A 24,878-nucleotide genomic window follows, 5' to 3' on the forward strand; every position below is an offset into this window, starting at 1 on the left:
TGGTTTTTCCTTTTCGCTTCACATGAAAATATATTATTCAAGAGGTGTGATACTCGTAAGAATGTAGTTTCGGATCGTTAGAAGTTTCGAACAACGATATATTCGAACGATTTTTCCGAAGGAAAAAGGTAGAGAGGTTGTAAAGTAACGGCATCGAGACACGAAGCGGAGAGGAAGCCAGAGTTTGGAAGAGAAACGATAGAAGGGAAAAGCGAAATGGCACGCCTTCGTTGAAAAGGTAAAGCATCCCTCCATCTTCCCCGGATGGAGTACACACAGACCTCCCCTCCCCCTATACAAGCACCTGTGTAAAATAGACGCGTGCAGCCGATACACGGTGTATCGATTTCACGAAAAAGGGGGCCAGTGATACCACTTTGCCGCGTGCATCAAATCCATTCTCGCTTCGAGCATTCTCATACTTATATAACATTGATGAAACGTGCATACGTGCGAAGAAAGCACTCTTCTCGCGAAAGACTAGACGAAAATCGAGACGAAATCAATTCACGTCCGATATCTCTCTTCTAGTCGAATCTCAAAATTGAAAAAAAGGAACGTACGTTTACTTGTCGATGTGTGCATGTGTGTGTGTACATATGGAAGACACAAAAGTAAGATTTAAAAGTGAAGGACATAAGTATATTTGTAATATTTAATAATAATAATTAATAATGATGTTTGTTTAAGTGGACAATGTGGTATATTTCTATTCGTTGCTTATAAATACACGAATCTATTATGATGATGTAAGCAATGATGATAAGCAAAGATATACAAGTACAAAAAAAGTGCAAAAGTAAATTCATTTTTGAAGAAATTGAGTTTGAAAATTGATCAAATACAGGAAATTTTTTATCCAACGATCCAATTCTTTAAACTCTTTATGTTTTTATTAACACTCTGTATATATATTTTTCCATACATTTAAATTACTCCGTAATTCGATTGATTAATATTTCAATCCTTTGGTCCACGAAAATAATTAATGTGTATATAATTACAAAGTGAACATCTTCCTCGATTATCCTGAGAGTTACATAAATTTCGTTAAAATTTAATTAAATCTATTTCGGCTACCATGTACCAGCGACGTAAAGTTTCACGCCTTCAACTTTCAAATATACTATATTAAGAGAATTTATCGTGGCGTTCACGTTCAACTTATTATTCGCCCAATATAATTATATATAAAAATTGTTTACACTGCATAGAGATTTATTAGCGATAAGCCATTTTATTGAAATCATTTTATTAAAGAAAAAAAAAAGGACAGTAATTTTCATTGGAATAGTCCTTTAATTAAGTACCTTTAGAAAATGTAAACAATGGGAATGCTCGTGTTACGAAAACAATACTTATTGTATTGTATGTTACGAACTAATTTACTACAAATTGCTCGATTGCCGTTAAAATCTTTTCTCTGTCTTAATTAATCGATTCAAAGGAAACTGGAATTACTACGAAATACGTTAGTCAAGGTGTAAAGAGATTAAACTTTAAATGTTTTTCAAATGTTTTAACTACGATTAAAATTATACGATCATCTTTTCTTTTTTAATAATAAACGTCAATAACGACAATATCATCGTTAATTATAATTTACAAATGTTAATTTACGAATGAATCATAAATATAATATTTTACAAATATATGGTTCATTCAATGATGAAACTTTTCTGCTATTCAACTGTTAACAGAAAAATCGATACTTTGATTTCTCAATTATCTTATCATATTGTATGTACCAAGAGAAAAATAACAATGAAGAATAGCAGAGGCTAAAGAAACTTGAAAAATGGAGTATTGAAAAGTTTCGTTTCGTGACGTGCTATTTTTCAAATTTATTCGCACGAACCACAAAGTGAAGAAGTATTCTCATAAGGAAATAGCATAAATTCATAGCCGCCACTAAATCAGCCAAAATAAAGACCGTCTGTTTATCGAGCACTCAGCATCTGTGAAAAAGTTTCCTGGTAAGCATTAAAACGACCTATCTTATCGACCGACAAATATCCGCCTTGCTATCGAGCTTTTATCGTGAAAGCTCGCCCTAACCTCTAAAATAAAAAAGTGACAATTTTAGAGGGATGAAAGGCAGGTCAGTCTCTCATTTTCTCTTCTTTACGGACAAGAAATTTTCAACGTGCTATTAATATCATTAATATTTATCGATTCTTTTTTATTTTGTTTTTACGTTTAATCAACATTATGTTCATCAACATTAATATTCGGGTATGTAAGTATTCTTCTATTTAAAATTGAACTTAAAAGTTTTTATTTTTCCATTTATAGATTTTTAAATTATAAATTGTATTTGATATATTTTTGATTTATTGATTTAAATTCTAAGATTATGATTTTATTATTAGAAAATTACTGATACTTTTTATTAAACTTTGTATTAAATTAAAACATTATAATAATTGCTTATATATATTGGATTAAATAATATTACTTATTATATTTACAATATAATTTATAATATTATAAACTTAATAAATAAACTTCAAACAATAATTTTATTAATTATATTTTGTTTCAATCTTAACTTTCTAAAAGATATTACGAATGTATCAACACTTTGTGTAATTAACATTTATTTATTCAATATTAAAATAATTTATATTCATGAAATTAGAAATAATATAAAATTATCAAAAAAATATTAAATTTTACACGATTTAAATAACGTTTTCACTTTTTACATTATTAACATACAAAAATAAAATTATTTTTTCGAAGAAAAAGAAAAAAACGATCGGTAATTCTTTTTTATTTAAAATAACTAATGTTCTTTTGCAATCTTAAATTCTAAAATTATCGAAAAAAACTCTTTTAATAAAAATCCACTATAATTAATAAAAAAAATACAAATATTTTCCAAAGGTTATATCAGAAGATCAATAAAATCCCTTTTTTTTATTAATAACAATCAACCAATAAAAATTCTGAGTTAATAAAAAACACTTAATAATATTTGTTCACACACAATCAAAAAAAATTAATCAAAAAAAATAAATAAATAAATAAAGATCCTTCTCCAAAAGCTAAATTAAAGGATCAATAGCATTCTCCTTCTATTTACAACGACCAAACGTTCTTCATCAATCCTAAATCACCAACTCTCACGCGATATTTCGAGCAAAGCTCTCGATATCCAACAAAGAACGAAATAAACGAATTCCATGGAACTTTGAGATACTCCCACTCACAAATTATTATACTGGTTGAGCATCCAAGAAACATCAGGCATGCTAGTTCTATTGAAGACAGAGTTGGTCCGTTTGCTCTCGGTATCTCCGCAACATACAGCTATTACATGCTACCAAGATGAATTATTGGAACGAACGGTATGAGGAAGGTCGCATAGATGGAACGGCCGGTGTTCGATTTGCCGTTGAATAACGGTGTGTGGCTCGTTCATTCGCAATATCCTAATGTCCTATCGAGTTCTCGCAGCCCTTCGATAAAACCTCGCAAACAGGATCCATGGATTACGTGAATGCTAACTCCGTTCTTGCGGAACTATGCGCCCTACATCCGATCTGCTTCTGTGTATGGATGCTTATGAATTACGTCATTTCAAGGCATAGTGATAGTGGCATTTCCAAATAATTTGTCTGGCCACGATACCAAGGAAAAATAAAAATGTATAAAGGATCCTTTAATTTTATGTTAATGAGATCGTCGTACTTTATGTATATTGTTTTTTGTTAGTGTTTGTAGAATTTGCATATTTTGAAGTTTCGTGGCATGATTGAGTAACATTTTCAAATAATTTATTAAATAAAGAAAAAGAAAAATTACAGGGTTTTTTGACTTTAAATTTTGTACTTTATGAATATGGATTTGTATACACTTTTATTGTAAAATTTTTAAATATATTTTGGACCGATTTTCATGAATATTTTTTGAATTTTATAAAATGATTTTGTGAATATTTATATTTGTATAATTTTTATACTATATTGTATGATTTATATATTTTGATATATAAATATTTTTATCTTCTATTTAGATTTTAATAGAATATAATTAATAGAATACAGCACAGTTAATTCTCATTTATTTATAATTTTTTAGGCTCTTTCTATTCTCATAAAATTCATCCAAAATCAATTAAAAAATATCTACCATATTTTGTATATTTATATATTTTCTATTAATAAACTCCGTAATTTTAATTATTGAAAATTTGTTATTTAAATTAAATCTTAACAAATTTTATTGCAGTAATAATAATTCTTTATTGAACTAAATATTCTCTGGATTTGTATAGCTATAAATGATTCATATTTTCTTTTTAGTTTTTTATCTTCCTAAATCAATAATCAAGTCTGCAAACATTCCTAAAAAAAATATCCATTCATGTGTTTTTACATAAATTTTACATATTCTTCTTTTGCAGCCTAATATAAGCACAAACTTTGTTTTTAATACTCTTTATTAATCACAGATAAACATTTTTATTTTATTTATTTTTCAAGATAGAAATATCTATTTATATGTATATTTATATATTTATTTTTAAATTTATGTAAAATCATATCATTTTATTTTTTATTATATTTAATTAAATTTAAATTATTATATGAATTACGTATTCGTAAAAAGATAAGGAGACAGAATTAATTGTAATTCAATTTATAAAGTAATAAAATATATCTATATTCATTTTTTATTTTTATATTAATATTTTTTATATTTATATTACTATTAATTTCTTTAATTTATTTTTAAAATTCTCTATTCATATAACATAATTTTTTGAAAAGAAAAATATTAAAAATATAAAAAATATAAATATTAAAAATATTTCAATCCCTATAATTCTCTAAAAAAAGAATAAATCACATTTTAAAAGAACAATTAAAATGTAATATTGTAAGTTTAAGAAAAATGAAGACTCCAGGATAATTACAGGAGAGAAAGTATCTGAAGAAGTAATTTTATATATAATAGAAAAAACAGCATACTAATTCATCGTGCTGATAAAGATGAAAGATGTTCTCACAGTTTTAACAACTGTGCTTGCCTGATAAAATATAAAAGTTTCGAAAAAATGGTATTGACTGAAAAAAACAAGTTTCGAGATCGTGAAGATTCGATTCTCTCGTATTTCGAGAAGATATGAATTTTCATAATTCATCCACGTTTGAAATTAAAAAAAAAATGAAGAAGCAGGTCGAAAGATACTTGATAATAAACAGAGAAACATGACAAAGTTTTCTAATTATGGTTAAATCTTACAGGAAATCGGCTTAATTTGCAATCAAGTTTTCACCAAGTTATAACCAAATTTTCAAGTTAACGAGAACTTGAATTCGATGGCAATCGTTCCATTTATTTTTGCAATGTATTTGCAAATATAGTTATAATGTTATTTGAAATCATTGGCGATAATAATTTAAAAATCGTTATTTTCTTTTAATCACATCAATTATACAAATTCGTGTTATTGGAAAATCCTTTGTTTAATTATTTTATTGTTTTATTATTACAATTTATCTTTTTGAGTCAACTTTTATGGATTTAAAAAAGAATATTGTATTAATTTTTAAATTATGCAATTAAATTATAGATAATATAAAATAGTTTACAAAATCAGGTTTAAATTTTATTCATACTTTTAGAATTAATCCCTCAAATAACGAGTCTATCACAGGCTTACGTAGTGAATATAGATTGCTTAATCCATGATTGTCTTAACCCAATGAACATCTACCTATCTTACATGCATGATTAAATTTCTAATAATATTTTAATATGATGTTATATATAAAATCAAATATTTTGTATCTTATATTTTATATCTTATTTCTTATTTTACACTTATTTTTTTATTTTTTAAAATAAAAAGATATTATTTTTATTATTTTATTTTAATTTGTATTTTTTTTACTAAATGTTTTTCCACAATAAACAATAACATATAATTTATTTTGTAAAAGTATAAATAACGTATTTATATGTCTAAACATCACTAAAGAATTAAAATGTTGCTAATATGAGAGAGAATAAGATAATTGCAAATGATCAAATTCATTGGAAAGAACAAACATGTTTAAAACAAATTTCGTCTACATCATTGTAACTTAACTGTATTGTCAAATTATCGTTATCTCGCAATAATGAATCGTACATTAATGCACACTAACCACGGGTTGCAGTTGGACTGCAATCTGGACAAACATGATTATACGAAGCTAACGAGACCGAGACACGCTTGGGGGAGAAACGACACTCAGTGCAGAATATCGTCAATGCAACGATGCGTTTGATTTGCCTAATAATAGTATTCGAAGCGTACAATATTCCATACTGGACGTGTGTCAATCAACTCGCGAATCAGGCACAGGTAAATGTTTGAATTGGAAATCATCCAAGTAATTGAGGTCATTAACCTTTTGGAAAAGCATTAGACTGATCGAACGATTATGTTGGTGAATCTTTAACCTGAAAAATTGGATTTTTCCTACATCATTTTTTTTTTTTTGAAAGTGTAGATTTATTGATTTCATAATACTTACTGACATTTTTCGTTTTATTTTTGAATTTTTTTCATAATATAAATTGATCCTTAAAAAACTTAAGATTCTATAAAATCTACGTAAGATTAATGATCACTAGGATGAATTTTTCTAAAATTTAACATTTTAAATGTACTAAAAATATTAAAATATTAAACAGTTTTGTTAAATATTAAAATATTTCAATATTAAAATAATTTAATTTAAAAAATAGATAAGAGAAAAATTTATCAAGCACAAATTAATACTATAATATTTAATTACATGATCCCAAGTTGCGTGAGAATCTGACAAATTAGCTTTAAAAAATTGAAATAATGAAATAATAAAAAAATAATAAATAAAAATAAATAAGAAAGAAAATACAAAAATAATTATAATAATTAAATAAGAGAATAATATACCCCATGAGATATTAGAAAAATATTAATAAAATTATAAAAGAAATTAGAAAGAATACAAAATAAATACATTGAATATGTATTATTATTTCCAGCAATAATATTTAAAATAAAACAAAAATATTTTCAAACATACTTCAAATGAAATATTATTTTAAAAAGTTTTTCCAACAAATAAAATATTTTATTTTCAAAAGTAGACATAACAAAATAAAGTACGCTGTTTACTATCCATTTCTTAAAATAATATTTTACCGAGTTCTTGAATATCGATTTACACTAAGTAAATGGAAAAAGTCTAAAAAGAACCAATAGAAAATTGTTCTAAAATTACAGAACGACGATAAAAGTTTTTTTTTTCAAAAAAAAAAAAAAAAGAAAGTACTTAAACTAAATCCAACGTTTCTAGTATTACCAGATAAAAACAGAAAGAACCCAACTTTAAAATTACGTTCTATCCCTTTGATATTTTTATTTCGAAACTGTACAAACAACATTTCCCCTCGAATCTGATAATTTTACTACGTCGCGAGTCCGTTTGAAATTTGAAACAAAAAAAAAAAAAGAAAATTCAAAAGTTGAAAGATTGAAGAGAAAATCTTCATAGTGAAAAAACTCGACTTTTATCAGAAGAAATAGATATAAAGACTCAAAATGATACGGGGACACAGTGTACTTGTTTCACAATGTTCAAGAAACCACTCGAGCCTGCGATAACTGTGCAAAATAGTTTCATGCAGCTAACTACATCGCCACGAGCCTTCTTCGTACCACTGTTAAACTGCTAGTGTAAACAGGTCAAGGAAACGTTTCAAGAATCTAATAACGGTGTTGTTCGAGATATTTGAACCATACTTCCTTAATAATTTTGTCAGACTTTCTTCCATTTCGATGATCCAACCGTTTTAATAATTTACAAGAATAAGAAATTTCTCAAACATCGATTCCTTCGTTCAATATGACACATCACAATCTTTTTAGGACGTGACATCCAATTCTACTTTCTTAAAATGCATATTTAATAGGATGAAATAAATATAATGGTTTATTTTTGGATGTGCGCGCAATGTGTAATTTATTAATCTGGTGAATCGAAAAGAAATATTTAAAATCTTAAATCTAGTTAAAACGGATATATTGAATCTTTAATTCTATTGAATAGAATATACAGATATTTAGTTATATATTGATGATAATTTTGAAGAATTTATTATGAAAATTATTATTTAAAATAAATACAAAATGAATTAGAAGAATTGATTTTCACAATCTATTTCCATAAAAGAATTCACGTTGAAATTCAACAAAGACTCAATTTCGAAATTTGTAAAGAATCGTGGCTGAAAAATATCTGAAAAATTAAGATCAAATATATAGCCGATCGAAATAAAATATTAGAAAGACATAAAGGAAATAGAAACAAGGAAAGCATTGTTTAGAACGATAAGAAACGAGGGATGGAAAAAACTGTCCCCTGTACATATTCTGTAATAAAGTAAATATGGTCTTTTCCATCTGGCATCGTTTTCTTGAATTCCACTCGCCAGTACTTCCACTATAATTTGAGAATATCTACGAACGCTTGAGAGAGAGAGAGAGAGAGAGGAGAGAGAGAGAGAGAGAGAGAGAGGCGTAGTTTATTCCTCACTGAAATTTTCCAACTTGTTCATTAAAATTCCGCGTGTTTTACGACGCTGGCCAACTTCCTTGGCCAACTACCGACGAACTTGTTTCATTACTCCTCTTTACGACGAGAGATTATTTTCGAAATTGGATAACGCGCTTGTGCTCGTTCAATTTACTATTATTCCAGTTTACGTTAAAATTATAAGATATTATAGGCTGGAAGCCATGATATTTTGTCAAAAATTTGAAATCTTTCGCTGAGTTTTCCAAGACAATTTTTCGAGACAATTTTTCATGCAATTGAATATAATTATTAGATTTCGATCAATTTTATTTGAAATTGAAACGATTATATTTTCAAAATATAGAAAAAGAATATAAAAAAATTAAAAAAGAAATAATTGCCAATAATCATCAAACTGTATGCCAATAATTGCAATATTATATAACTTCCTATATTTACCACTAGATGGATTTATCTCATTATCCTTCTTTACACATATAAATTACACAAATATATTTTATAATCTATTTTCTCCTACATTAAACATAATCTTTATAGCTTTGTCTGGCTAAGAAAAAATATGCATTCTCTCTTTTTTTTCTTTCAAATTCTTTCTTATAAAGTTACAATATCTTTAGAGAATTAAGTAGAGAAGAATATCACTGTAAGCCAGACTGAGATAATATTATTTCTAACAGACTTGCAGAAATTTTTAAAATAATATTTTGAATAATTATTTCAAACAATTTTCATTTATTTAAATTTAAAAATCTTTTTAATACGATAATAGAAACGAATGTGAAAAGTATTTAAAAAATATTCTTTCCCCTTTTTTTGTTAATTTCTGAATTGAAAATTGAGAGAAAAAATTGAAAAATTAGAATTTTATATTCAAATTTCATCTGATCAAAACTTCCAATTGAAATCATTCTCTGTTTCGAAATTTCTTTCGATAAATTTTCTTTTTTCGATGGTTTTTTTTCAAATAAGACAAATATATCAAAGACAATAGATAAAAATAAAAAAAAAACGATGATATCTGAAATATTCATTGGCGCAGTAGAAAGGACCGAGGATAATCCATTTCATCTCTTTCATGTATCGGTATATTTACAATCGGTAAACATTTAAATGCAACTCCAACAAAGACTCCTAGGTTAGGATATAGGGATTATTAATCTAGACAAACGTTGCTAACGAAGGACGAGCCAGGTTATGTACATAAATGTAGAGACTGTGCAAAGTAGGGATTGTCTTGGTACGTAATCGATATCGTAGAAAGGCACATATTTCATTATTTTCGACGTTGTTTCTAATAATTTGAATCATGATGGAAATAACTTTCCATCTATATACTTAAAATTAAAAAAAGAATATCTTTTATTAATTAAGATATGTTTTATTTTAAACTATATTCTACTTTATAAATAGAATTTTACTATTATTATTAAATATTTTATTTTAAATTTTAGTTTTGTTATTAGATATTATTAGATAATAGATATTTTATCTTAAAAAAACGTGAAAGTGTTTTTATGTTGTTTTTATATTATTTATGCTAAAATTTATGCGAATTTTTTTTGTGATTTATAATAATTGAATTATAAATCGTTCGTTATTTCTAATAATATATAATATAATCTCATCAATTCTAAATAATAATAATATAATATAATATTTATAAAAATATATGTATATGAATAAGTAATATAATAAATAAATAATAAAATAATAATGTATACACAGATTTCTGTAGTTCAAACTCTTGATTGAATCGTTGATTTAATTTCTCAATATTCAAGTTTATTTTTTTAATATTATGCTTTTTCATTTTTTTTTTAATTGAAAATCTCTTTTGTAGTAACTCGCAATTCTTTTATATAGAAATTCATAATAACTATCATTACTATCTATCAGTTAAATAGCAAGAGAATAAACTTTGATATCTCTCTAGAATATGATAATTTTAATATTTAATTATATTAAAATTAATGCTAAAAGTCATTAATTAAATAATAAAAGTGACAGCAGCGACTTTCTAAAAATCTTTTCTACGAGTTGAAAATCAAATATTCTAACAATACTAATACTTATGAACAAAGCTATATATCCTAACTATAACTGATAGTTTCTAACTTTAATATTAAATTGTCGGGAATGGGCTCGCTATATCATCTCAACTATATCAACTCAAACATCTACGAAGCAGGAAATAAAGTAGTTGAAAAGTTATAAACAAAGGGGTTAAAATTGTATTTAAACAGAAACGGAATTACCAAGCGAAGTCGTAAAGTTCGGGGCCGGCTGTTCAGATTTGCAGTCTCAATTAAAAGAAAGGACCAGGTTCGTAGAAAATGAAAGAACGAAAAGACGAGAAGTGCTTGCGTTACGAAAGACCGACCGGTAGAGAAAAGAAAGGAAATGAAGAAGAACGGGGGATGGAATAAGAGAGAGAAGAGGAAAGCATTCAATTTGCTGCAATCGTATTCCTACTTCTGTATGAGCGTGCAAAAACGAAGACTACCGAGGAAGGGCATGGAAAAGAGGCACCAACTGACTATTTATTAATTAAATTCAGGAGGAATATATGATGATTCCACTCAAATTATAATTTTCCTCTTTTTCTCCTTTTATTCATAATTAAATCAAATGAAAAATTATTTCCAAAGAAATCGAAGAAGTTTATATTTAACGCAAATTAATATTTGTTACAATTTATACAACGTTTATAAATGCAAGAGTTTTGCACTTATATAATTATATTATTGCATTGCAAAATAATTCTTAGAGAAACGATAAATCTTTTTGAGAAATGATGTTAATTTTTGTTGTATGTTTAAATCAAGATTTATTTATTAATTATTTTTATTCATTATTATTTATTAGTTAAACTTTTACTAAAATTAAAGATTAAATATTAACCATAAAACAAATTAAAATGATGGATTTCAGATTTTTTATTTTGTAATAAATTTGTATTGATGAAATTAATATTAATTTTTCATTATTAATAAAAGTATTAACAAAATTAATATTGGTTTTCATTGAAACGAAAATATAATTATATAATTATAATTATAATATATATATATAATAATATATATAATATCGAAATATAATAGTATTATTTCAAATTTAATATTCATATATACGTATATTATAGATTTATATTTTTATAGTTTTAATTTTTAAAACAATTAAAGAGAAACATTTAAAATTAGTCAATGAAAAGATAATATTGGAAGTAAAATTCTATCATTCATAATATATTATATCCTAACTGAAATTTTTTATTCCTATTCATCAGATATTCCATTTTCATTTATTCCATTCATTGAAATATATTTTTAATAGAGAAAAATTGAATGATGCGCATAGAAATTGAATACCGACAAAAGTTACTTGAAGGAATTAATTACGAGAAAAGTCAAAAAATTTTTCAAAAAAAGGCTATAGAAGCTATTCAATAGATAGAAAATTCTTAAGAACGATATTATTTGATAAAATTCATTTTGTAAAAATATATTATCCACTCTTGAATTTCTCTGAAATTTTTTTAATCTTAAAAACTTTAATAATAATACAGTTCGCAATATGTTTGCGATGTAACACACAAACGATACGACAATGAGAAATACAATATCTCGAATAAAACATCAAGCCAAGCGATTCAGCTATGAGTTTCTTTGAAGTCCATATCTTCGAGGACTGGAGTGTCTCTCATTCAATTGACTGAATTGACTGATCTATAACTCCCTCCAAAGTTCATCGCCACAGAAGTTGGGGTCAAATGCCTTTGTATCGACACAACCATTTAAGACTAATCTCTACAAGAATCTCTTGTTCCTTCGTCTCCAAAGATCAAATTATTCGATTGAAATGATTGAGGAAATTAGTAGCACAAATTGCCTTTTTTAAAAATAAGATAAATATATATAAGATTTTCATTTTTATATGATTAATATAAAGATTAGCATCAAGACATTTATTTAATTTTGACAATTTAATAACTTGTAATGATTTTGTGCTTTGTTATTATTAAAACTATATATATATATATTAGAATATTATGAGATTGATTTTTAAAAATTAATACGTTTTAAAATTAAATTAACATATATATATATATATATATATAAATGCAAAATCTTAGAAAATATAAGTAATTCAACAAGTTTACTTAAATATTTTCTCCAATTACATAGATCTTAACAATAAATTCAAATTAATGAAATAAAATAGCTAAATCTCTTAACTAAAATAATTTTAAAATAATTTTAATTTATATTGATTTTATAATATTCATTCTAAAACATATTGAATCTAAAAATTTGTTCAATCAATTTGGCATTAAATTGGAAAATGTTTAATGAAATCTCTATGATAGAATTTGTCGCATTAAAAATTACAAAATAGTAAATTATCGTGCAAAAGAATTTTAAAGAATTATATTATAAATTCAAGGCATTTCAAGTCTTTATAAATACGAATAATATGCGTTAACATTAATAAGGAAGTATAAGTATACAAATTTTTTTATTAAAATTTAACTTCAGCTCATAATTTTCTCAAATTAAAAATCTTATCTCTACTAATATTTTTTCTCCAAGTCCAATTACAAACACGACCTTAATTACTCTTTACATACACCACTGACATTTCTCAAAAAAAGAAATAAAAAAATCTCAAAGAAATACGAAGAATACCAAAATTCTAGAACAATTATAAACTATAAATGATCATTATTCCAATAATTCTCCAATCTGTCTCTGGTATTTCAAAAATAGAACGTTTAAAATCATTAGTAGATGTTTACAATCTTTTCTTAAGTTTCACGTGTGACCTCGAATAGGAAGCATCGCTCCTTTTATTCTCGAGGAATATTCTCCATTCCCGTATGGAATGATTCATAAATACATAATTTGAAGAATTAAATTTGTATATTAAAATAAGTAATAAACGTTACGTGAATATATACTATTAGTTGAAAGTTGAAAATCATTAGTATACAAAAAATTCAAAAACTCGAAATTAGGTTAGAATTTTGTAACTTCGAAAAACTTTTTTAATCTATATATATAAATATAACTTATTAGTGTCATATATCATTAATAAATTAATAACGATTAATTTAATTCATCGCTATTTTGTATTAATAACAATATTTTGAGAATTTAATATAAAAATTCAGAAGATTGAAGTTAAAATTTTATAACTTCGAAAAATTCTTTTACGAAAAACCTAAGTGAAATTATTATTGATATCTGTGATATTACTTTTTAATAAGAATATTTATTGAGGATTCAATGTAATCACAATTGGAAAAATTCTAATTTTAACTTTTAATGTATATTTTAATTATTTAACCTATATTATATAACCTATATTAGTTTTCGAATTATGATTAAAGAGAATGTTATATCCATTTTGATCCGTTAATTTTTTTTTATAATTAATCTAAGCGAATAATGTGCAAAACAAAAAATAATAAAAAATGAATTTAAGATATATACAAAAATAGCATATGTTGAAGCATAAAACAGATATTTGAAACTTTTTATCTTATTATCTACAACTCAAAAACTAGGTATATATATTCACATAATATTTGTCAATATGTAGATTTATCTCTTTATAAACATACATTTGTGAATCAGTTTATATTTAATATCTATTAAAAATTGAATATTTGGAATGAATCAATGATAATTTATTAAAATAAAATGAAATTCATTTATTTGTAATTTAATACAAAACTACAAATTAGTGGAAAAAAACTTCTATTTCAAATTTTTTATATTCTGATTGAAATGATCAGCGCTAGAATTAATCGACGTCTTAATGGATATTATTAATTACAAATTAACTTAAAATTATAATTGAAATATAAGACAAATATAAGACATGTTCACACGATATCTTATTATTTACTTTATAGATTTGAATTATGAACATATATTTATGAACCACCCTCTATAATGGTTTACAGCACAGCTGAAAGTACGAAAGCGGTAACCTACATACCCATCCGCATGGCAAATCATATTCAGTTGGCAAAATGAAAACGGGCCGTGATATACCCTCCAACGTTCATCCAACCCACCCACATTTCCATCCGACACCTATCCGCTTGAATACCGTGCTAAATGTGCACTTGGGTCGTTATCGATAGGAAATGTTGCATCAAACGTTGCTAACTTCAAATATCATGAGAGGAAAAGAGAAAGAATTTGTTCTGAAAAATATTTTCTTTTTCCTTCCGCTATCTATGTCTGTTTTGGACCGTTCATAAATCTTGGCCGAGCACGATACTCGAGGATGAAGAGGGGTGGACAGTTTGTGGTCGATGAGGAATAGTGTCGATGACAAATGTTAATAAAAAGATAGATTGTCCTGGATCTAGTGGACGTAGTTGAAATATTCGTCTTACTATTTTGCTTGGTTTAGAAAAAAAGATACTTGAGTTTTTTCAAATATAAAATCGATTGGTGAATAATTCAAAGATTTGGAAGATTTCTTTAAGAAATAGGGAAGTAGTAGACAAATAATAGTAGACAAATTCTCTTTTTTTCTCTTTCATTTTTCTCTAACTCATACAGTAATTAATAATTAAATTAAAAGTAAATATTCAAAGCAAAATTAATCATCAATATGCATCCAAATCAATTAATCATGCATGTTTAATTCACACACTAACTTCAATCATTAATTTTACTCTAGATTCTATATACTGTTCATTTGCATATCTTTAATATTATCCTATTCATCTCGTTTAACAAAATTTAGTAACTGTTACAAAGAAATTAGAAAAAAATAATTCTAAGACTTTCTATTGGTTCATAGCCCTTTAAATCTAAACATCAATCCAAGAATATCGTTAAAAGCATTTTTACTGCTATTCTTATTTACATTTTTGATGTATATAAAACGATGCCTATCGTATCGTTGGTATTGATATTTAGATACCAACGAAACTATTATTCGCGATAGAATAATGTTAAATTATTCACTATGGAAACGGTCAATAAACATGCAAGTTATTTTTTCATTGATTTTTTAAATCATTACTATGTGACACAGTGCATTAACAATCATTAATTTTATTGCTGTTAGAGATAATCGATTGCGTAATTAAAGCAATTGATGAAAATGTGAAGAACAAGATGTGAAAAATATCATTATTCCTCTTAGTTAGGATATTTCTCTACAGTGATTTGTTTCTGTCAAATTGTAGAAAAGGAGGAAGTTTGCATGAAATTTTAATATGTAGTTTCTTGGAATATTAAGGGAAACTACAAGCAAAATGTCAAGTCTCAAAGGTACGATCATCTAGATGTCAAGTCTCATCGTTCCCTCGATATATATCTTTTGCATATTTTGAATAAAAATATATATTCTATGCGGTATATTCTATATATTCTATGACGGTGAAACGAAATTGGAAAAGATAATAGGATAAAAAATATTTTGTATATCGTAAAATAATTGAGTTTTAGAAAAGTTTCAGAAATACTTTAAAGAAAAAAATAATTCGGTTTTAGATGGATTCAATATTAGATCGAGTTCAACTGTTTATATTTGGAAAATTTTATTTTTAAATTTAATTCTAAATTTAATCAAATCTTGAAATATATTTTTGAATTTTTGTTTATATATAATCGAAAAATTATATATATATATTATTATTATATCTTTAATAAAGCTTTCTTCAAAAATATTATTTTTATGAAATTCTTTTAGATATCAAAATAATTATAATATTCTCTTAAATTTTACAGATATTCAATTTTTTACATTATTTTTTTTACAATTTACACATAATTTATATAATATATATAATATAATATAACAAATAAGTATATATCGAAAATTGATAAAAGGACAGAATAAATGCGAAGTGATTTAAAAATTACTAAAAAATTTAAAAACCAATCAATTTAATATTTCCTTTATTACCATTGTGGAACACGAAGAAAAAATATCAAAAAAAGCTTTGGATAAAAAATTTATCATTAATTATACAACAATTTTTTATGAAATCCATTTTCATGAATCCAAAGTTATTAAAAATAATCAAATCAAAAAATTAACAATTAACAAGGACGAATGGGCAATGCAATGAATACAGTAGTTAACATTAAAGTAGGTCAGCCAATTGAATCAAGAGATTTTTCTGCTAATAAATACCTTCAAAAAGAAGTCAAACAATATTATAAAATACAATTGTATCTTTAAATAGACATCAATTATTCTTTCACTACAAAGAATACTTACAAAAAGTTATTAAAAGAATGCTAATATATATCACAAATGAAATTATTAAAATCTGAAGACCTCGTAATTAGAACTTAATTATTTCCTGCAATTAACTTCATTGTTAATCAAAAAAATATTCGTCCTAGAAAAATTCGCCTTAATGAAGAGACATGATATAAAAAACTATCAGTCTGCAAATGTGTCATGCAAATGATAAATTGGCAATTAAATTTCTCATTTCTTTTATAATTATATCAAACATATATATTTATTATTTTTTATTTGATTCTTATTTTGAAATTAAATAAATTTTTAAATAATCTAACTGATTATATCTCTTTCTAATTAACATTATATTAATATATTCTTCTAGAGATATAGATAGATAATAGATATATCACATTTTTTCGTGATTTTCAATTGTAAATGTTCTTAATATACTTGTCAATTTATTAAACTTATTTAAGCAAATATAATTATAAAGAATAAAAGAAGAAGAATAGAAATTTTTCACAAATTCATGTTATTTATGAAAATTAGGTTCAAAAAATTTCAGTGTATCTTTTAGAAGGAAATTTGAAAACACTTTATGCAAAACTTCCTAACTTTGGTTCAAAAGTTCTATCAGAAAAAAAGTAATGCAAATCTGTTGCAAACTTCTACATGCCACTTGTTATATTCTTAATACTTTCTGAATAATAGCAATCTTAAGTGAATTTCTCGAAGAAATTTGCTTTGATGAAAGACCTCCCTATAACGTAGATGTAAATCTCGTTATACCCTTCTTTCTCTAATTATCCTTTGAAAGTAATGAACCTAAATTTTTCGTTGCGAATAGTATCAAACTCAGATAACTAGATAAAGCTATTTAACTTGCTAAAATCGATTATAAAACGTAAAAATAAGTTATCATTTCCTTAATCATTTAACACGTTTTACATTATAACTGAATAGAAAATATAATTTCACTTCATATCTGTTTTATTAATATCCATTTATATTAATTTATTATTTGTATTTTGAAAATATAATGTCATTATCAACAAAAATTCTCTATCTATATATACAATATAATATAAAAATTCTTCTTAATCCAACAATTTGAAATATTATATTATTAAATAATATAATAACTGATAACTGATTCAAACAAATTTCTACATACGCTACAATAAACGAAATAATAGAAAATGCTTATTTCTATAGTATTTTTTATATTACAATAATTAACAAAATAAATTCTTTCAGTTAATAACTAAGCACTTGTCGAATAACTAAACCAATGTTATCGATAAAATTTCACAAATCACTAATTATAATAACTTAATAATTAATCAAGAATAGAGTACGGATGCTTTTATATAAAATTTAAATATAAAAAAATCGAAATAGTACTCAAAAATATAATTTCGCGTAAATCAGTATAGTTACAACGATACTTTTAATTAGAAAATAGAAACTTTTACGCACAATTTTTTACCTAATGATCCATCTAGCCATCGAGAGCCCTAAATAATATTGAGTTTCAATTTACATTTCGAATAATTCAGTCCCATGTGCAGTTGTGCAGCACAACCTATTGCATCCCGCAACGTATGTCACATACACAGTTGAACACGTGTTACGTGAACCGGTACTGTATAAAGGGTTGTAGGGGAGAGGATTTGAGAGACGGCAGGAGGAACTGGAATGCCGCCAACTTTCCATGTTCGATGATTTCACATTAAACTTTCAATGTACGACCACGTCGGCGGATGTCGCGGGGACAACGACAAACGAAGGTTCAGCAAAGCGGCGATAAACGGGCATTTTATTAAAGAGTCTTTCCGCGAGAACATTTCCATCGTTACATTATGAAGAAGACAATACGCGGAAGTTGTTCTATAAAAGCCATCCGCGTTCATAAAGGAGTAACAACTGCCTCAACTCCCGCAACAGAGAAACACTTTATGTAAAGAGTGCACGGACGGCTGTTTCCACATGGATAGTCTGGTATGAACTTTTTTTCCCCCATGCATATTTCAATGTTTGGCGAGTATGGGTTGGGGATAATGGCGGAAAAGTTTTTGAACAAGTTTTTTTTCACATTTTGGCATTCGAAGACATCCGGTGCCGGGTAAGGAAAGATCATTAAATTGTTATAAAAATTAATTTTTAAATAAAAACGCTGTCATTACGAAAAATATTTGTAAAACATTGTTACACTTGATATTTATTTTATATTATATTGATGTATAATAATAAATGTATGATGTATAAGATTCAAGTTATACTATATTTCATATACTTTATTGATATATTTTTGACATAATTATAAAAATTTACTTTGGAAATGAAATATAAAATATTATTAACTATAAAAATTTTCTTTGGAAATGAAATATAGAATATTATTAAAGAATTTTCAGATATATGCTATATAATTTTTCTTCATTTTGGTAAATAGAAACAAGTGCAAATACTTTTTGTTATTGTAAGTATTTTTACTTCTTTGTTATAATATATAGGAATAACAAATTGAAATTATTTTGCATTAAAATATCAAATTTCATAGAAGATCTTTCATTTTATATTAATAGCGTTCACTGATATATGATTTTATTTGATAATGTAATTTTCTGTTTAAAATAAGAAAATAGATAATCAAATTTTAATATTGTATTCTATTCTTGAAAGATGAAAAAAAAATACAAAATTCTTTCTTTTCAATATAAAAATATATAAAAACTTTATGTGATCTTCTGCAATAATATAAACATCACATTGATATTTTCTACTATTTTTTGACCTTGCATAAAATGAATATTTTTTCACTCAATATTAGAATAAAGACCATCTTAATAAGACTGAATTATCAAACTTCTAGATAAACTTATTAGTAAAACACAAGTTTTAATATTAAGACAAGATGCTCTGTTATAGTATTTATTTCTAACAAAGTAAAATATTACCTTGTAATTCTACATATAATGAGCTTATTTATATGTATTATATACTTCATATAAAATTTTAAAGTAAAAATGTTTACATTTCCAAAAGAAAGAATTTTCAGATATATGCTATGTAATTTTTCTTCATTTTTAGAAAAACTTTAAAATACAAAGTTTGATTTATTTTTAAAGCATATTATTTTTCAAATTGTGAAAAATCTGATAATCTGTAAATAAATTATGATAAATGAAATGAAACTTTTTATTTTTAATTTCCAAATATTTTGTCTTTTGATTAATGCAATATGTATTTTTGAAAATCATATTTAATACTTTTACAACTCTCGTATAATATGGTTTATTCTAAAAATAAATAAATGATGAATGTGATGATAATATATAACATCTGATAATTGTATATGAAATATTGTGAAAAAAATTGTGAAAAAAATAATCCAAAAAAAAAAAAATGGCAAAACTTTCCATAAGATTATCATGTCTGATCTTAAACAGATTGTTTCCCTTTGAAATTCCCTTATTGTATTTCGTTTTTCTTCTACAATTCAATTTAACTATAGTTTATCATAATTTGATTTATTCTGTTCTCACTTATTTTTAATTAAAATTATTAGATCATAGATAATGATTAGTTTAAATTATTTACTTTTACAGTATTTCGTTTTAATTTTATATTTTACATGATAAAGATCCAACTATCACTTGACATATAGAATATAAATAAGAAATAAAATTAAATAATCTTATATTAAATAAATTAATTCAAATTTAATCCAAGCTATTATAATCAGCTAATATTCAAAAATATCGATCGAAAAATAAAATGAAATTTTTTATAAAATTTATATAAATATATCATAGATTTAAAAAAACATTTGATATTAAACGATTTAACTTCATTTAATATAAAAACAAATTTAGATCCTTACTGAATCATGTATTTATACTTGCTAATATTATTTAATTATTAAAAATATGTAGTAAATTAAAAAAAAAATATTCTGACACTAGTTAAACTTTGATTTTAAAATAAATATTAATAAGACAACAAAAAATAAAATTTTTTAAATCAATACAAATCATAAATAAAAAAATGATAAAAAAATATGAATTTTCACTTTATAAAATTTTAGAATTTTAGAATTTTAAAATAAATAAAAACAATTAAAAAATTTAAGTTAATTGTAAAAGAATTAAAATAACAATTTTTCATAAAAATTTATGAATATTTGATTGGATATTACTTTTGTTTATACTTTAGAACAAAAATAAAATTAATATGTTAAAAACTATTTCTTATTAATAATTGTATTTTATTCGTCTGTCACATAATTGTATCATTTTTTTTTAATATCCATCATTATTTTTTACTCGTTCAATTTATTTTTTCAGTTTTTTTATTTATTCTCTAAGAATAGTTTTACTTCTGTATAAAAACTCATTATTTTAATTTAATAAATTAAGTTTGTAATTTATTCGAATATATTCTTGCAAATTATAAGTATATATTTTTATACATCTAATAATAAATTAAATTAGATATATTGCCGAATTATGTAATTAACTAATTAATAAATAAATTAATTATTTACTTATTAATAAAAATACAAATTCTATTTCTAAAAATTTATTACGTATTATTAGATATTATTATTAGATATATAAAAAAAAATTTATAATTTGCGAGAATATATTCGAATAAATTATAAATTTAATTTATTGATATATTATATGTCATAAATTTTTACAATATTTCATGTAAGTATCAAAAAAATGAAAAATAAAATATCTGAAGTATCAACTGGGAAATATTTAACTAAGTAATCCTTTAATTATATTTAGCAATGTACGTTATCCATTGAAAGTGTTATCAAGACAGCGGGAAAAAAAGAAATTCTGATAACATTACTCACATGTCTCTGATGGATTGGAGTAACGTGCACAGCACACGTAATCCTCGTCAAAACAACGGCAAAAACGCCACACACACACGGAACACTGATCGAGAGAGAGAGCACACCGAACCAGTTCACTTCAGTCGAATAATCGCACGATACATCTAAAACTACATCGATGGGAGATCCCATCCAGGAGATCAAGAGAAAAAAAAAGTATAGTCACTTCGTTTCCATCGTGTTGTTTCGTTTCATCCGTGTCAGCGATACAATAAGTTCATCCTATCCTCCTTCCTTCCTCACCATTCCTTCGTCACTGTTTATTCCTACCTACAAAACATTATTTCACCATGCATAAGAACACTAGAACGACGATAATACGCTTCTTTTTATCGTCTTACAATCGTAACACGCGCGCAGTTCGATATGAATCCGCAAGTAACGCGAATGTCTTCATCGTTTCCCGCGTTTTAACACAGAGAATTTATTATACAGATCGTGTCCAAACGCCACGATTCCAGGACTCGTTCCATAGCAGATTCCTCATCGTTAATCACGGCGCCCATTTCCCATTCCGTTAAAACGCGGGCCTCGAGAACATAAGTCCGCAGAAAAATCGCGGAACAGGAGTCGTTTCGCCGCGAGGTGGCCACGAAACGAGGTTAATGGCACTCGAAATGCTCCACACAGTTTGCCACCTCGGACACGTCGTATGTGATCAGCTGCAATCCCGAAACGATCTCACAAATTCATCAGTATCGAGAAATACGACAGAACCAAGTATAAATGACAATAACGAAGCACAAGATATCCTAAAGTGAACGTCGCTTTTCATCAGTAGCAAGGACGGCACTTATAGTAACCCACTTTCAAGCGACATCGTTTTATTCCACTATGGTTTACTTCCTAGATCCACAATATTTTTTTTCAATTTTATGATCACTCGTAACACATACCGATCGCACAATTGAATTCCACGACCTCAGTTAATTCCCAGCATTGCCACTCGATGACCAGCTGACAGCATCGAGATTGCGACGAGGAAAACAGCCCTCGCCTTGCTCCATTTAGCGTCGATTTTAGGAGATCATCTTATTACAATTATTTTTTCACACACTATTTCCAATTGTTCCCCGATTCACAAGATAACTCGATAAGCATCGTGAATGATTTTATGTGATGCAAAGCACGAAAACAACGAACGTGCGATGAGAATGGTGCACACATCGAATAACCTCGCGCAGCCAAAATGGTGGACGACACTCCCGTGTTCTGCTTTAACTCGGTCGCCCGCCGCGTTCTCGTCTTCTTCTCTTAGCTAATAATCGTCGATTATAACACAGCTTTGAAATACAAGTAACACAGGATCTTGAACATAATCACACTGTCGAACGATAAAATGATGAGATACGATCAAGTAGAGTGCACTGGAACCGCCTTCTGGTGCACAACACAACACAGCACCTCCGTACGCGTAAAGTGGACCACCCGGCTGGCGCGTTCACATATCCATTCCCAAATTACACGTCTATTCACAAATGTTCCTTAGTGATTAGGAAACGGCTGATAGGATCTAAAAAGGTTCTTGGCCCAGTCACCTGATCGTGGCGTGGAAAAAAGCTCCACGAAAGACGGCAGCGTCGACAAGCTCCTCGCTGAGGGCATTCCAGCGCAGGCAGGGTGGACCGAAACGAACACCGCGCCATCTGACGGCTAAGCCATTGACCCAACAACTGGCATGGCCGCGCAACCAACCCTCGCGTCAATAACAATCGAATCGCACTCAAGGCGACTTTCGCTATATCATTCGCATCGAGATGTGCTAACGTCATTCTCTTGTTAGCCAATTCTCATTATATCTAGAGCAATGTTGATCGCACAAAATCGAAATGTTTTCTTTCCATCCAAACTCACAATTTAGTGCATTTTTTCGATTAACCGCGCACCAAACTATGGGGGCGGCTGCGCGATTCGAACTGAGCACAATTTCGCATGGGAACCGCGACCCAACGACGGAAATACACGAGACTATACGAATGCGATTTCCTGAACAGTCGAATGTCGAGACACCTAGGAACTATGTATTGAAATTTAAAGGGATTGTTCCGTCGATCGAAGGGTTGAACACTATCATATGGTCAGACAGTGACCTGTTAATAAAAAAATATATACATATTATTATAAAATGAATAGATATAGAAAAATAAATAAAACTTCATATCAATGATATGATATAAAAATGTATCTTCAAAACTTCCTATTATTTTTTTCATTGCAATTAATATTCTATTATTTGTTTAATAATCAAGTTATTACTTTCATTATCCATAATGAAAATTTACTTTTGTATAATTTAATTTATACTGAAATATATTAATATTATTATTTTATAAATATCGAAAATAATAAAAAAGATTATAAGATGATAAGATAAGGTTTATTATAATTTTATTTCAATATAGTCTCGTAATGTTTAAAATTCCAATCGTGCATTTCCTCTTCTTCTTCTTCTTCTTCTTTTCTATCTATTGAAATTTTTTCTTCTTTAGGTATCTAAAACATTATTTTAAATTATCTTTCTTTTGCTCTTATTTATAAGAAATTTGTTTTTATTTATTATTAATAAGAAAAAATAAAATGATATTATAATTTATAATAGTTTACAAAATTTATAAGTATATCTTAATATATCTTTAACATTTAGTAAATATACCTAAATATAAATTAAAAAAATAATAAAATATAAAATAAAATATAATATAAAAATCACTAAATAAATATAGAAAATATACTTCTTCCTTGATTAAAGATCGAAGATAATATAGCTCATTATCTTTCTCTAATTGCCATTGATTACGTTCTTGAAATTTTTTATAATCTAATAACCAAAATCCAAGATAACCAATAGGATCATAAGGTTTCTTTGATATAATTTCTTTTATCGCCATCTTTAATGGCAATTTAAAACATTTTTTTAGCCACATACTATCAAACGACAATTCTTCATCTGTTATACTTGTGCTACATAATGTTTCACTTTCTTCTTCTTTTAAATTGCAATTATCTTATTATAATATTTTGTTGTTATTATACTTTATCAAATAATATTTTAAGTTATAAATATTAATAATGAAAATAATTGTAGTATGATATATGATTATATATATATATTATATAATTTATTATTAAATATTATATATATTATGTATATTATA

The 24,878-nt window shown here is 26.0% G+C and overlaps 1 protein-coding gene across 2 annotated transcripts in view; it reads right to left on the reverse strand.

Annotated features, from left to right (window-relative positions):
• The window catches only part of LOC108004397 (inactive rhomboid protein 1), a 383,917-nt gene extending 360,241 nt beyond the window's left edge, over positions 1–23,676 (reverse strand). The window contains exon 1 of one of the 2 annotated variants that reach the window (XM_062085198.1): positions 21,682–23,676. The gene's annotated coding sequence lies outside the window, so the exon portion shown is untranslated. The remainder of the gene's footprint in view (positions 1–21,681) is intronic. The other variant, XM_062085197.1, reaches the window with a different exon arrangement.
• Positions 23,677–24,878: the final 1,202 nt, after the last annotated feature.

This window comes from Apis cerana, linkage group LG14 (assembly GCF_029169275.1).
Source record: "Apis cerana isolate GH-2021 linkage group LG14, AcerK_1.0, whole genome shotgun sequence".
Taxonomy (NCBI): Eukaryota; Metazoa; Arthropoda; class Insecta; order Hymenoptera; family Apidae; genus Apis; species Apis cerana.